Source organism: Lissotriton helveticus, chromosome 5_1 (genome assembly GCF_964261635.1).
Source record: "Lissotriton helveticus chromosome 5_1, aLisHel1.1, whole genome shotgun sequence".
In the NCBI taxonomy this organism is placed as follows: Eukaryota; Metazoa; Chordata; class Amphibia; order Caudata; family Salamandridae; genus Lissotriton; species Lissotriton helveticus.
In genome coordinates this window covers 629,830,382-629,844,116 of record NC_136065.1, presented here as the reverse complement: position 1 = coordinate 629,844,116, position 13,735 = coordinate 629,830,382, and positions in this window count along the sequence as shown.

Below are 13,735 nucleotides of genomic sequence, written 5' to 3'. Positions count from 1 at the left end.
ACTCTAAATTGACCAATCACGGACATTCTAGGAAATAAGATAGTGAAAAAGGGTATAAAAGAGGACATTTGGGACTTTGAAGAGAGCTTGCTTTTTGACCTAATCTTTGCACCACGAGACGTCAGTCTGCGCAATTTTTCTTATGGCGCAGGGACTTTGAACATTTTCTGAACTTCAACTTTTGAATGGGTGCGAAGTCCTATGAGAAGGGAACATCGAGAGAGATAGAGAGGTGTTTCTTTGGGAACTATTTTGTTTTTGTGCTGATGTCTGCGTCTCTACATTTGGGTAATATACCTTCAACTTATTTTCCTAAACTGTCATGCTTATAAATAAATGTTTTGAATTTAACTTTTCTTTCAGGATTATTAATGCATAACTGAATTATTTCCCTCAAGTAAAAACGTGGAGATCATGCTAGGAGATTTAATCTCTAAATAAAAATTTTATAAATGGACAATTAAGCAGGTCTTGTTGTCCTTTAGTTAACTTTTACTAGCTGATCCATCAAAAATTAATAGTGGGCTGTTTTACATTTTTCCTTTAGAAAAACCATGGTATTAAAAATAAAACTGCAGTTGTAAATAATGTATACATTTTAAGTTTAGGCACTCCGCTATAGCACCGTGGCTCTCCTTTTAGTCTTCACTGAATTCTCGGAGCAGAATAAATGTGTGAGTGAATGAAAGGTAAGAGTTATGGGCCCAGATGTGAGAAAATAATAAAAAGCTCCATGGGTTAAGGTGATCGTTTATGAAGAATTTTTGGAGCCGCGCTGCACCAGTAATACTTGGTAGCAGAGCATAGGTTGCTATAGGTTGACTAGGATATATGATGTGTAGAGTAGAATATATAGAATGTTGATGTACAGAACTTTTGGACTAACATCTGTTGAGTTCGTATTACGTAATATGTAGTCTGGAAAAGGCTTACGGAAAGTGTGGGAAGCTGGTCACTCTGTCTGCAGGCAGAGGAAGTGTGGCAAGTGAAGTTGCACATCACATAGTCTGTTTCAAAGTGGTGACATTGTCGTATGTTACAAGTTTAGGGACCTTTACGTGTAAAAGTGGTGAATGTATAGCGAGGGCAACCTGTGAAATCTTGGGTCTGAGTACAGGGATCATTGTGTATTCTGTCTTAAAACTCTACCTCGAGAGAGTAATAAAGTTTAACCTAAGCTTGAGAGAAGAGTAAAGTAGAGAGAAGTGCTACTCTATCAGCAAAAGTAAAAATTCTGTGGTAGGGAAGAGGTAAGCGCTGTCTACTGGAAATATAGAATTCTTGCGTGATTGAAGAACTATCCTTTTGGTTTTAGCAAAACAGATCAATGGAGTTGTTTTATGTAGTTACTAACTGATTTTGCTGTATAAAAGTGTAAATACAGTGTGCCGATAAAATTTTGTAAAGGAGGGGTCTGCAGAAACCGGAGCAGGGCTGAAATCAAAGGTATTGCGCTGGGATTCGTCCCCGTGACCAAGACAGCGTAAGGGGTGATTGGTGCATCAGTAACAGCAGCAAAATAATTGGTTGCGCACTAATGAAACGTACCTTGTTCTAATTGGTGCGTTTTTGTGAACCGCGCTGTGATAGGCTGGTGTTACGAGGCAGTTTACGGAAGAGTGAGCGATCTTTTGAAAAGACAGGAGGTTAATAACAAAATTGAATTTTATTACGGAATGGAGAAAGAGAAATCTTCATTGTTTCAAAAATTGAAAAATGTATTCAAAAAGGATAAATTAATTGAAACTAGAGAGGGAAAAATAATTCCTACGCCGAAAACGCCTGCATCATACATGATGACAAAATATGGCTACCATACATGTATATGGTTAGAAAATTGGGCAAGGTATACCAGAAATGATGGTGCATTAGCTTTCCCAGAAGAAGGATCTTTCAGTCTTACGGTGTTAAGAAACTTGAGAGACAAGATGATGAAGCTTGAACCAAGACCCAGACCAACTCAATTTGAAGCCTTAGCTGAGTGGGAAGATGAAATGCATGATTTATAGCAAGAAAGGTTTGGAGACTACATAGGACCAAGAAATAGAGGTCGTGGATTTTGGAGAGCAACGCATGAGACTAGAATGCGAAGGTGGAGAAATGCTAACATGTGTGTAGGAATGTATCCGGTTAGATTGGTAGATGAGGAAAAAGGGTGAAAATGAACAGAAAAATGGAATAATATAGAAACAGGAAAAAGGAGTTATGAGGATTGTGGGTCCGAGGATGCAGTGTTGGAGGAGATCCTAGATAGGAGACCACCGCCATACCAAGCAAATTCTATGGGCACAACTCCAAGTGCCTCACAGTTAGAGGATAGACTAGCAGAAACTCCAAAACGATTCTCAAACTTCAGAGGTCTCCCGGAGAGAGTAGAAATGAGATATGATTTGGATGTTCCATTAATCAGAACTAGATATACTGGGACGCCTAAACAAGGGAATGGAATGGAGAGAATTGGAAATAGAGTAGAACAACAAGAGTACTTCTGAATATATACGTTCAACAAATGAATTAACTGAAAAGATACAGGAGCTTACTAAAAATATAGAAGCTGTAACTGTTCCAGTAACAATAGGTCCTGTAATCCCAGTGTTTGAAAACAAGAAGATAAAAGAGCCATCTTTAACTATTCCTTTAAATCAGAGTTTACAAAAAGTAAAAGAAAAGGTTTACCCGGATTTGTCAGAAATTAAACATACCAACCAAATGACACCGCCAGATTTGACTTTTAATCAGAGTCTCCAGTATAAATTTTCAACAGGAGCGGAGTCTGGTTCTATACCTCCTGAGGAAAGTGTAGAGAAAATCGATTTAACACAAACTCCAGTAGGGCCAACAGAGCACGAATTAAGTGATTGGATTAAAACCTTAAAACTGAAAGAAACGGAACCAACATTGTTAGATGTAGCAAGGCTAAAAGTTGATATGGAGGAACTAATAATTGGAACAATTGGTACAGAGAGATTGACAAATTATCAGGATGATGAGATCACATTCATGTGTAAGAGTATTACGTGGAAAACCAAAAGCATGCATGATCGATTTGAAAGCTTAGCGGGTGAAATGGATTTGGATTTTACAAAATACAAAATATTGCAGAAACCTTATAGAGTGGATTTTACTGACAAGGATATAGAAAACATGAATACAGCAAGGAGAATTACTCAAATAAAAGAATGAATTGTGTTATTGAGAAAATGGGGAGATATTGATAAATGGAAAATGATTTGGACAAAGAAAAGAGAGGAAAGCAGTGACAAATCCACATTAATGTTTCCAGTAAGAGAAAAGGAAGAAGTGGTAAAAGAATTTCCTATGAGAGAAATACCTGGAGGAGGATATGTGCATGTACCTTGGAGTAGACAAGATATTTTATCATTCACAAATGATTTTCCCAGATTGAGAGAGAAGCCAGTAGAGGGGTATAGGCAAGTAAATCCATTTGTGAAAGTTTCAAAAGTTTTATGGGAAGACTTAGATGGGTTATTTGACATAGTAGTAACAGCTGATCTGTGGTCAGAGTGTAAGATTACGATGAATTGGCCAAAAGAAGAATATCCATGAGATAAAGTGACTGGTGCTCCTGGACCTGAAGTAATGCGAAAATATGAGCAAGTGATAGTGTTTCTGAAAAATAAAATTCCACCAAAAGAAACAGATTGGGTAAAAATAGACAGGACAATACAAGAAGCCAAAGAGTCAGTTGACGCATTTTATGAAAGACTGTTATTAGTGTTTAAACAGTATAGTGGATATAAGGAATTGAATGAAAAGGACATGAGTCACTTTGTATATCGCTTCGTTTTTGGATTGAGACCAGAATTAGGGGATATGATTAAGCATAATTTGATGGGATGGCAGTAATGTTCCGTGGACGAAGTCTTGAGAATTAAAAATACTGTAGTGATGAAATTGAATGTAAAACAAAGGAAACTCAAGGAGAAAGCAATGTGGGCACAAGTAAAGGTTGCAGAGCATCAAGTAGCTCAATTAGAAAATAAAGCTACAGAAAGGAACCAAAATAGAGTAAAAGGAAATTTTAGTAGGCCAAAATTAACTGGAAATATAGAAGAATTAAAGAAGAAATATCCATGTCATAATTGCGGTAGGATGGGACATTGGAGGAAACAGTGTAAGTATCCACCGAAAGTTAATCTGCAAAATACATCATTAAATCCGCAGGTGCAGAATGAGATAATTCAACAACCATCGCCACAGCAACAGGTAGTTAATCCACAGTGTCAGGTGCCACAACCTCCACTTCCTCACAATGTACACCTACAGACATACAGTACTGAGACAGGATTCTGCTCAGGAGACGGGTAACAAGAAATAACAGAGTGCATGTGAGTCCGCAATATTGGCTGAAAGAAGACGGAAGCGAGTCAGATGACAGTTTCTGACGGGGCCTGAGAGAGGGAGAAGAGTGCATGCTTGGCGCTACTCTAGCGGTAGATCAGTCTGATCCATATGTGAATGGGAAGGTGAATGATGTAGATGTGACTTTTCTAGTGGACACTGGTGCTACCCGTTCTACTGTTAGATCAGTGGAAATTCAAAATTTTCCTCTCTCGGGTGAACACATTCAAGTTGTAGATGTAGCTAATCAGAAGATTAAAATGGCCTTAACAAAACCAATTAAAATAGAGATTGGAAATTTCAAAGATATGCATCGATTTGTAGTGTGTGACAGTAGTCCTGTAAATCTCCTTGGAAGGGACATACTGTGTAAAATGAACTGTGCCACTTATTGCTCACCAGATGGCATTGAGCTTCAAACTCCAGATGAGGATAGTTTGTATAAAATGACAATGACACTAATTGAAGCAGAAAAGAATAGTATGTTTCCTGTGTTTGATCGAGAGAAAATACCTGATGAATTGAAAGAGGTACTCAGAGAGCAAGTGTAGGATTTCACAGGAGAAGATATTGGTTTGATGAAAAATGTAGATCCTGTGAAAGTTTCTTTGAAAGAAGGAATAAGCTATCCAAATATTCCTCAGTACAAAATGACAGCTGAAACAATTGAAAGAATACCACCAGTAATAGATAAAATGATTGAGCAAAGGATTTTGAGAGAAATAGAAAGCAATCCTTGTAATTCACTAATAATGGGATTGAAAAAGCCTAACGGAATGTTCAGAATAGTACAGGATCTGAGAAATGTAATTAGGATAGTTGTTCCATGTTGTCCAATTGTGCCAAACCCAGCAGTAATTCTATATCAAATTCCACATGATGCAGAATGGTATACAGTCATTGATCTATGTAATGAGTTCTTCACGGTTCCATTACACCCTGAAAGCCAACCAATGTTTGCGTTCCAATTCAGAGACCGTATTTTGGCATGGTGCCGAATTCCTCAGGGGTATACTGAAAGTCCCTCAATCTTTAATCAATTGTTAAAGAAATCATTAGAAAATCTAAGCCTACCTGGAGAATCAGTTCTAGTGCAGTACATTGATGATTTGCTATTGGCGTCAAAAACAAAGATGTATGTGTTTCAGACGCTGTTACATTGTTAAATTATCTGGCAGATGAAGGACATAAAGTATCACCATCAAAGTTACAATTTTGTCAGAAAGAAGTACAATATTTCGGCCACAAGATTGCTAAGGGAATTAGACAAGTCACCTCAGAAAGAATCAAAATGATACAAGGAATGAAACCTCCAAAAACAAAGAGACAGGTGAGAATGTTTCTTGGAATGCTTGGATACTGTCGACAATGGATTAGTGGATTTTCACTGATAGCTAAACCCTTACAGAGATTGACAAAAGCAAAAGACCCAATAACACTGAATAAGGCAGAACTGGAAGCTTTTGAGCAGCTAAAAACAAGTCTATGTGAAACACCAGCATTGGGAATGCCAGATTATGAAAAAGAGTTTGAACTATATTGCAGTGAAAGGGAAGGATGTGCATTGCCAGTTTTAATACAGAGACATGGAAAACTGAGAAAGCCAATAGCACACTTTTCTGCTGTTTTAGATCCCGTTGCAAGGGCGTTGCCGGGATGCTTAAAAGCAGTAGCTGCTACAAGTATGAGTTTTGAACAAAGTGAAGGTATAGTGATGGGATTTCCTTTGAGAGTGTATGTACCTCATTCGGTGGAGATTCTCCTCACTAGAACCAAGACACAGTACCTTACCAATAATAGAATGACAAAATATGAGAAGACAATTCTAGGTGCAGACAACGTTACAATTTTAAGGTGTGTAAACGTGAATCCATCTACATTATTACCTGATGTTATGAATGTGGAAGTAAGAGATGAAGTGGATCACACATGTCTGGATGTTCTAGAATATTGCACTAAACCAAGGCCTGATATCAAAGATGTACCTTTACCTAAATCTGATTATGTAATGTTCGTTGATGGATCATGTCTGAGGACAGATGAGGGTGTACTGAGCGCTGCGTATGCTGTTTGTACAGTAGCAGATGTCTTGGAAGCATCTTGTCTGAAAGGAATGCGTTCAGCTCAAATGGCAGAATTGATTGCTCTATTTCGAGCATGTGAGTTGGGAAAAGAAATGAGGATCACCATAGTGACTGAAAGTCAGTATGGATTTGGGGTTGTCCATGATTATGGTCAACTGTGGTCCCATAGAGGTTATATGACTTCAGCAGGATCCCCATTAGAAATGCTGAATTTGTGAAAATGTTAATTGATGCCATTGAATTGCCAGATAAGATAGCTGTTGTAAAATGCGCAGCTCATAAAAAGGAGATGATTATATTACTCATGTAATAAATATGTGGATTCAATTGCAAAATACTGTGCCAAAAAGCTTGCATCTATTAATCAGGATAGGCAAACTGAACATGTTTCAAGAGCTTTGGTGCTAACCACAGTAGTGGAGACATGGCAGGAGGTAAAACAAATGCAGGAAGAGGCTAATGAAGAAGAAAAAGATAACTGGTTACAAGCAGGATGTAGACAAGGAGAAGAGGATGAAATCTGGGTTTACAAAGATGAAAGACCAGTAATGCCTGATAACATGATCTCAAATATGGCCCGAATGTATCATGGTCAAGCCATATCAGAAGAGACGTCATGATTCGAATGTTTAGGCAGACATGGTACAATCCTAAGTTTAGAGTAATTGCTGAGAGCCTTTGTCAGAGATGCCTTGTATGTCAACAACGGAACCCAAGAAGAAAAACTGTTGTGAGTTTGTGAACCATAGGACGGGAGGGAGGTCCATTTATAAGAATGCAGTTAAATTTAATTGAGCTTACACCATGTAACAGAATTAGGTATGTACTTGTGATCATTTGTTTATTCTCACGATGGGTTGAAGCATTCCCCACTAGGAGGAATGATGGAGTGACTGTTGCCAAACTCCTGTTACGTGAGATAATACCACGCTACGGTTTCCCAGTAACTATTGAAACAGATCGTGGATCTCATTTTCACAATGAATTAATGCAAATGATTTGTAAAGCACTGGACATTCGTCAAACGTTGCACTGTGATTACAGACCAGAAGCTTCAGGGGTGGCTGAACAAGTAAATTGAACAATAAAAAACTGAATTGCAAAAATTTGTTTGGCCACAGGACTAAAATGGCACGATGCACTGCCACTTGTTCTAATGATCCTGCGGAGTACTCCTGACAAAAGAACAGGATTAAGTCCCCACAAGATTTTGATAGGAAGAGTAATGAGACAAGCATTTGTACCAGTTGATAAACTGTTGAGCATTAATGATGATATTATACTGGATTACTGCAAGAATCTGTCTGAAATAGTAACTTCTGTGTTCCATCAGGTGGGAACTTAGTCACAAACAAAAGAGAAACATCCAGCTCATGATCTAGTCCCTGGAGATTGGGTTTGGATAAAAGTTAAACACACAGGACTCAACTCCCGGAGAGGGAGAGAGAGGGATCATAGGGAAAGTATTTAACACCTTCAGCGCGGCGCGAATTTTCGCGCTGTGCTGAAGGTTCTAAAAAACGGGTGTGGTCATGACGGAACGGTTCCGTCATCAGCACAGCTCAGCCGACGTTGATGACGGAACCGTTCCGTCATAAGCATCAGTTCCAATCCCCAATCCTACTAATAAACAACACAAGAAAACTGGTGGTCTAGAAAAAAAGAAAGAGAAGTAGACACAGAACAAGGGTACGAGCAGGACCAAAAAGAGATAATTTGACTGTCTGACAATTAGTGGTAGTAAAAAGATAATGACGCAAATGCGACTTCATGCCAGGAGAAACCCTGCCTCAGGATACAACCTGGGGTATCGACGGATAGGGCGGTGCCTCCTTTTTACTACAACTAATTGTCAGACAGTCAAATTATCTGTTTTTGGTCCTGCTCGTACCCTTGTTCTGTGTCTACTTCTCTTTCTTTTTTTCTAGACCACCAGTTTTCTTGTGTTGTTTATTATTTGGATAAAATTTCACAGGAGAAGAAATTGTCTAGTGCCTCGCTGGCAAAAACCTCGACAAGTTATTCTGGTTAGTATCACTGCAGTTAAGTGTGCTGGAATCAAAAGGTGGGTGCACGCCAGTTACACTATTCGTGTGCCAGAGCCTGAAAATCTGCAGGAGGAGAGTGAAAGCACCACTGATTCAGACACTGAGGGTGAACCAGAAAAAGATCCAGATACTGAAGCTCGACCTGTTCGTCGACATCCGGAGATATCAGATACTAGCTCTGCATCAGAAGGAGAAAATAAAATTGTTGAAATACCAAATATTGAAGATCAACCAGTAAGTCGAGATTTGGTAGAAACTAATACCAGTAAGGACACTGAGCTAAGTGAAAATAAAACTGGTAATTCAGAAAATACTGAAGGACAGTCTGAAAGTTCTGAAAGCAGGAACCGAAATCTCGAAACTGGTGAAAAGGAAATAACTCACGATGAGGATGAGCTTCCAAGTACCAGCTATGGATAAGTTCCTTACAGAGTGAAAGAACTGACCAGAGAAAATTTAAATTCCGAAAAAGAATCAGATCCTGTCAAATTCATTATAAATGAAACTATAGAAAGATCTGAAACAGAAACTGACGACAGTGATGACGAAACTCAATTGAGGAGAGGTTCAAGAAAACAAACTTGGAGAGTGGAGCGAAACACTACTGAACCTGAAATAAAAAAAGTAAGAAAAGGAGATAATTGGCCTAAAGAAATTGATGGACTGAACATTATACTGGAAAACGAAGCAAAAGTACAAGAGGATCAAGTAAATGAAATAACCAGTAAAAAGGAGTTGTTGGGAACGAAAATAGAAGTTGTGCAAAGGCCAAAAAGAGTGAGGAGACCAAATCAAAAATATAAATCAACTGAGTGGACCTACATGGTACTGCCTCCAATAAGAGAAGTAAACAGCAGTCAGGGGAACTTGCATTGTCAAGGTGTTGAAAAATAAAGTGACTAAACTGTAACACAAAGAAAAGAAAAGGATTTCCAAGTGTAACAGTGCAACAAAAGGAATATATATATATATATATATATATATATATATATATATATATATATATATATATATATATATATATATATATATATATATATTATATTATATTATATTTTATCAAGCAAAGCCCTCGAGCTTTAAGAGGTCACACGACGCACTGCCAGCCATCCGGTTTTCGTGCCTTGTGATGCATGCAGCTCTGACCTTCAAATTAAGATTAACGATGTCCGACGCGTTTCAAGGCTGCAGCGACTTTTCATCAGGGACTATGCACAGAAGGAGAGAATGTCTTCACCACAACTCCGTTTTCTGCCCTTTATTGCAGATAGGGCCGCCTCAGTGGGCGTGGCTTGGTCGAGGTAACCAGCATGGAGCTGGTATTTGTAGTCCTGTAGTGGTGAGGAGAGGTTAACGCCGTGAGTGAGCTCCCACCTTCTGTCAATCATCAAAAAGTATTTCCTTTGACTAAGGCGAAAGTCTTTACTGCATGCTTTTAATTTCCATCGGCAGTTCGTGCTACTAGATGAAAAGCAGTTTTTCTTCTGCGGCCCCTTTTCTCTTGATTAAACATCCAATTCGAAAGGGAAGGTGGTGCTCCTCTCGTCACGGCCAAGGGCAACCGCGCTAATAGTTTATCAAGCAAAGCCCTCGAGCTTTAAGAGGTCACACGACGCACTGCCAGCCATCCGGTTTTCGTGCCTTGTGATGCATGCAGCTCTGACCTTCAAATTAAGATTAACGATGTCCGACGCGTTTCAAGGCTTCAGCGCCTTTTCATCAGGGACTATGCACAGAAGGAGAGAATGTCTTCACCACAACTCCGTTTTCTGCCCTTTATTGCAGATAGGGCCGCCTCAGTGGGCGTGGCTTGGTCGAGGTAACCAGCATGGAGCTGGTATTTGTAGTCCTGTAGTGGTGAGGAGAGGTTAACGCCCTGAGTGAGCTCCCACCTTCTGTCAATCATCAAAAAGTATTTCCTTTGAGTAAGGCGAAAGTCTTTACTGCATGCTTTTAATTTCCATTGGCAGTTCGTGCTACTAGATGAAAAGCAGTTTTTCTTCTGCGGCCCCTTTTCTCTCGATTAAACATCCAATTCGAAAGGGAAGGTGGTGCTCCTCTCGTCACGGCCAAGGGCAACCGCGCTAATAGTTTATTAAGCAAAGCCCTCGAGCTTTAAGAGGTCACACGACGCACTGCCAGCCATCCGGTTTTCGTGCCTTGTGATGCATGCAGCTCTGACCTTCAAATTAAGATTAACGATGTCCGACGCGTTTCAAGGCTTCAGCGCCTTTTCATCAGGGACTATGCACAGAAGGAGAGAATGTCTTCACCACAACTCCGTTTTCTGCCCTTTATTGCAGATAGGGCCGCCTCAGTGGGCGTGGCTTGGTCGAGGTAACCAGCATGGAGCTGGTATTTGTAGTCCTGTAGTGGTGAGGAGAGGTTAACGCCCTTAGTGAGCTCCCACCTTCTGTCAATCATCAAAAAGTATTTCCTTTGAGTAAGGCGAAAGTCTTTACTGCATGCTTTTAATTTCCATAGGCAGTTCGTGCTACTAGATGAAAAGCAGTTTTTCTTCTGCGGCCCCTTCTCTCTCGATTAAACATCCAATTCGAAAGGGAAGGTGGTGCTCCTCTCGTCACGGCCAAGGGCAACCGCGCTAATAGTTTATCAAGCAAAGCCCTCGAGCTTTAAGAGGTCACACGACGCACTGCCAGCCATCCGGTTTTCGTGCCTTGTGATGCATGCAGCTCTGACCTTCAAATTAAGATTAACGATGTCCGACGCGTTTCAAGGCTTCAGCGCCTTTTCATCAGGGACTATGCACAGAAGGAGAGAATGTCTTCACCACAACTTTGTTTTCTGCCCTTTATTGCAGATAGGGCCGCCTCAGTGGGCGTGGCTTGGTCGAGGTAACCAGCATGGAGCTGGTATTTGTAGTCCTGTAGTGGTGAGGAGAGGTTAACGCCCTGAGTGAGCTCCCACCTTCTGTCAATCATCAAAAAGTATTTCCTTTGAGTAAGGCGAAAGTCTTTACTGCATGCTTTTAATTTCCATCGGCAGTTCGTGCTACTAGATGAAAAGCAGTTTTTCTTCTGCGGCCCCTTCTCTCTCGATTAAACATCCAATTCGAAAGGGAAGGTGGTGCTCCTCTCGTCACGGCCAAGGGCAACCGCGCTAATAGTTTATCAAGCAAAGCCCTCGAGCTTTAAGAGGTCACACGACGCACTGCCAGCCATCCGGTTTTCGTGCCTTGTGATGCATGCAGCTCTGACCTTCAAATTAAGATTAACGATGTCCGACGCGTTTCAAGGCTTCAGCGCCTTTTCATCAGGGAATATGCACAGAAGGAGAGAATGTCTTCACCACAACTCCGTTTTCTGCCCTTTATTGCAGATAGGGCCGCCTCAGTGGGCGTGGCTTGGTCGAGGTAACCAGCATGGAGCTGGTATTTGTAGTCCTGTAGTGGTGAGGAGAGGTTAACGCCCTGAGTGAGCTCCCACCTTCTGTCAATCATCAAAAAGTATTTCCTTTGAGTAAGGCGAAAGTCTTTACTGCATGCTTTTAATTTCCATCGGCAGTTCGTGCTACTAGATAAAAAGCAGTTTTTCTTCTGCGGCCCCTTCTCTCTCGATTAAACATCCAATTCGAAAGGGAAGGTGGTGCTCCTCTCGTCGAGGCCAAGGGCAACCGCGCTAATAGTTTATCAAGCAAAGCCCTCGAGCTTTAAGAGGTCACACGACGCACTGCCAGCCATCCGGTTTTCGTGCCTTGTGATGCATGCAGCTCTGACCTTCAAATTAAGATTAACGATGTCCGACGCGTTTCAAGGCTTCAGCGCCTTTTCATCAGGGACTATGCACAGAAGGAGAGAATGTCTTCACCACAACTCCGTTTTCTGCCCTTTATTGCAGATAGGGCCGCCTCAGTGGGCGTGGCTTGGTCGAGGTAACCAGCATGGAGCTGGTATTTGTAGTCCTGTAGTGGTGAGGAGAGGTTAACGCCCTGAGTGAGCTCCCACCTTCTGTCAATCATCAAAAAGTATTTCCTTTGAGTAAGGCGAAAGTCTTTACTGCATGCTTTTAATTTCCATCGGCAGTTCGTGCTACTAGATGAAAAGCAGTTTTTCTTCTGCGGCCCCTTCTCTCTCGATTAAACATCCAATTCGAAAGGGAAGGTGGTGCTCCTCTCGTCACGGCCAAGGGCAACCGCGCTAATAGTTTATCAAGCAAAGCCCTCGAGCTTTAAGAGGTCACACGTAGCACTGCCAGCCATCCGGTTTTCGTGCCTTGTGATGCATGCAGCTCTGACCTTCAAATTAAGATTAACGATGTCCGACGCGTTTCAAGGCTTCAGCGCCTTTTCATCAGGGACTATGCACAGAAGGAGAGAATGTCTTCACCACAACTCCGTTTTCTGCCCTTTATTGCAGATAGGGCCGCCTCAGTGGGCGTGGCTTGGTCGCGGTAACCAGCATGGAGCTGGTATTTGTAGTCCTGTAGTGGTGAGGAGAGGTTAACGCCCTGAGTGAGCTCCCACCTTCTGTCAATCATCAAAAAGTATTTCCTTTGAGTAAGGCGAAAGTCTTTACTGCATGCTTTTAATTTCCATAGGCAGTTCGTGCTACTAGATGAAAAGCAGTTTTTCTTCTGCGGCCCCTTCTCTCTCGATTAAACATCCAATTCGAAAGGGAAGGTGGTGCTCCTCTCGTCACGGCCAAGGGCAACCGCGCTAATAGTTTATCAAGCAAAGCCCTCGAGCTTTAAGAGGTCACACGACGCACTGCCAGCCATCCGGTTTTCGTGCCTTGTGATGCATGCAGCTCTGACCTTCAAATTAAGATTAACGATGTCCGACGCGTTTCAAGGCTTCAGCGCCTTTTCATCAGGGACTATGCACAGAAGGAGAGAATGTCTTCACCACAACTCCGTTTTCTGCCCTTTATTGCAGATAGGGCCGCCTCAGTGGGCGTGGCTTGGTCGAGGTAACCAGCATGGTGCTGGTATTTGTAGTCCTGTAGTGGTGAGGAGAGGTTAACGCCCTGAGTGAGCTCCCACCTTCTGTCAATCATCAAAAAGTATTTCCTTTGAGTAAGGCGAAAGTCTTTACTGCATGCTTTTAATTTCCATCGGCAGTTCGTGCTACTAGATGAAAAGCAGTTTTTCTTCTGCGGCCCCTTCTCTCTCGATTAAACATCCAATTCGAAAGGGAAGGTGGTGCTCCTCTCGTCACGGCCAAGGGCAACCGCGCTAATAGTTTATCAAGCAAAGCCCTCGAGCTTTAAGAGGTCACACGACG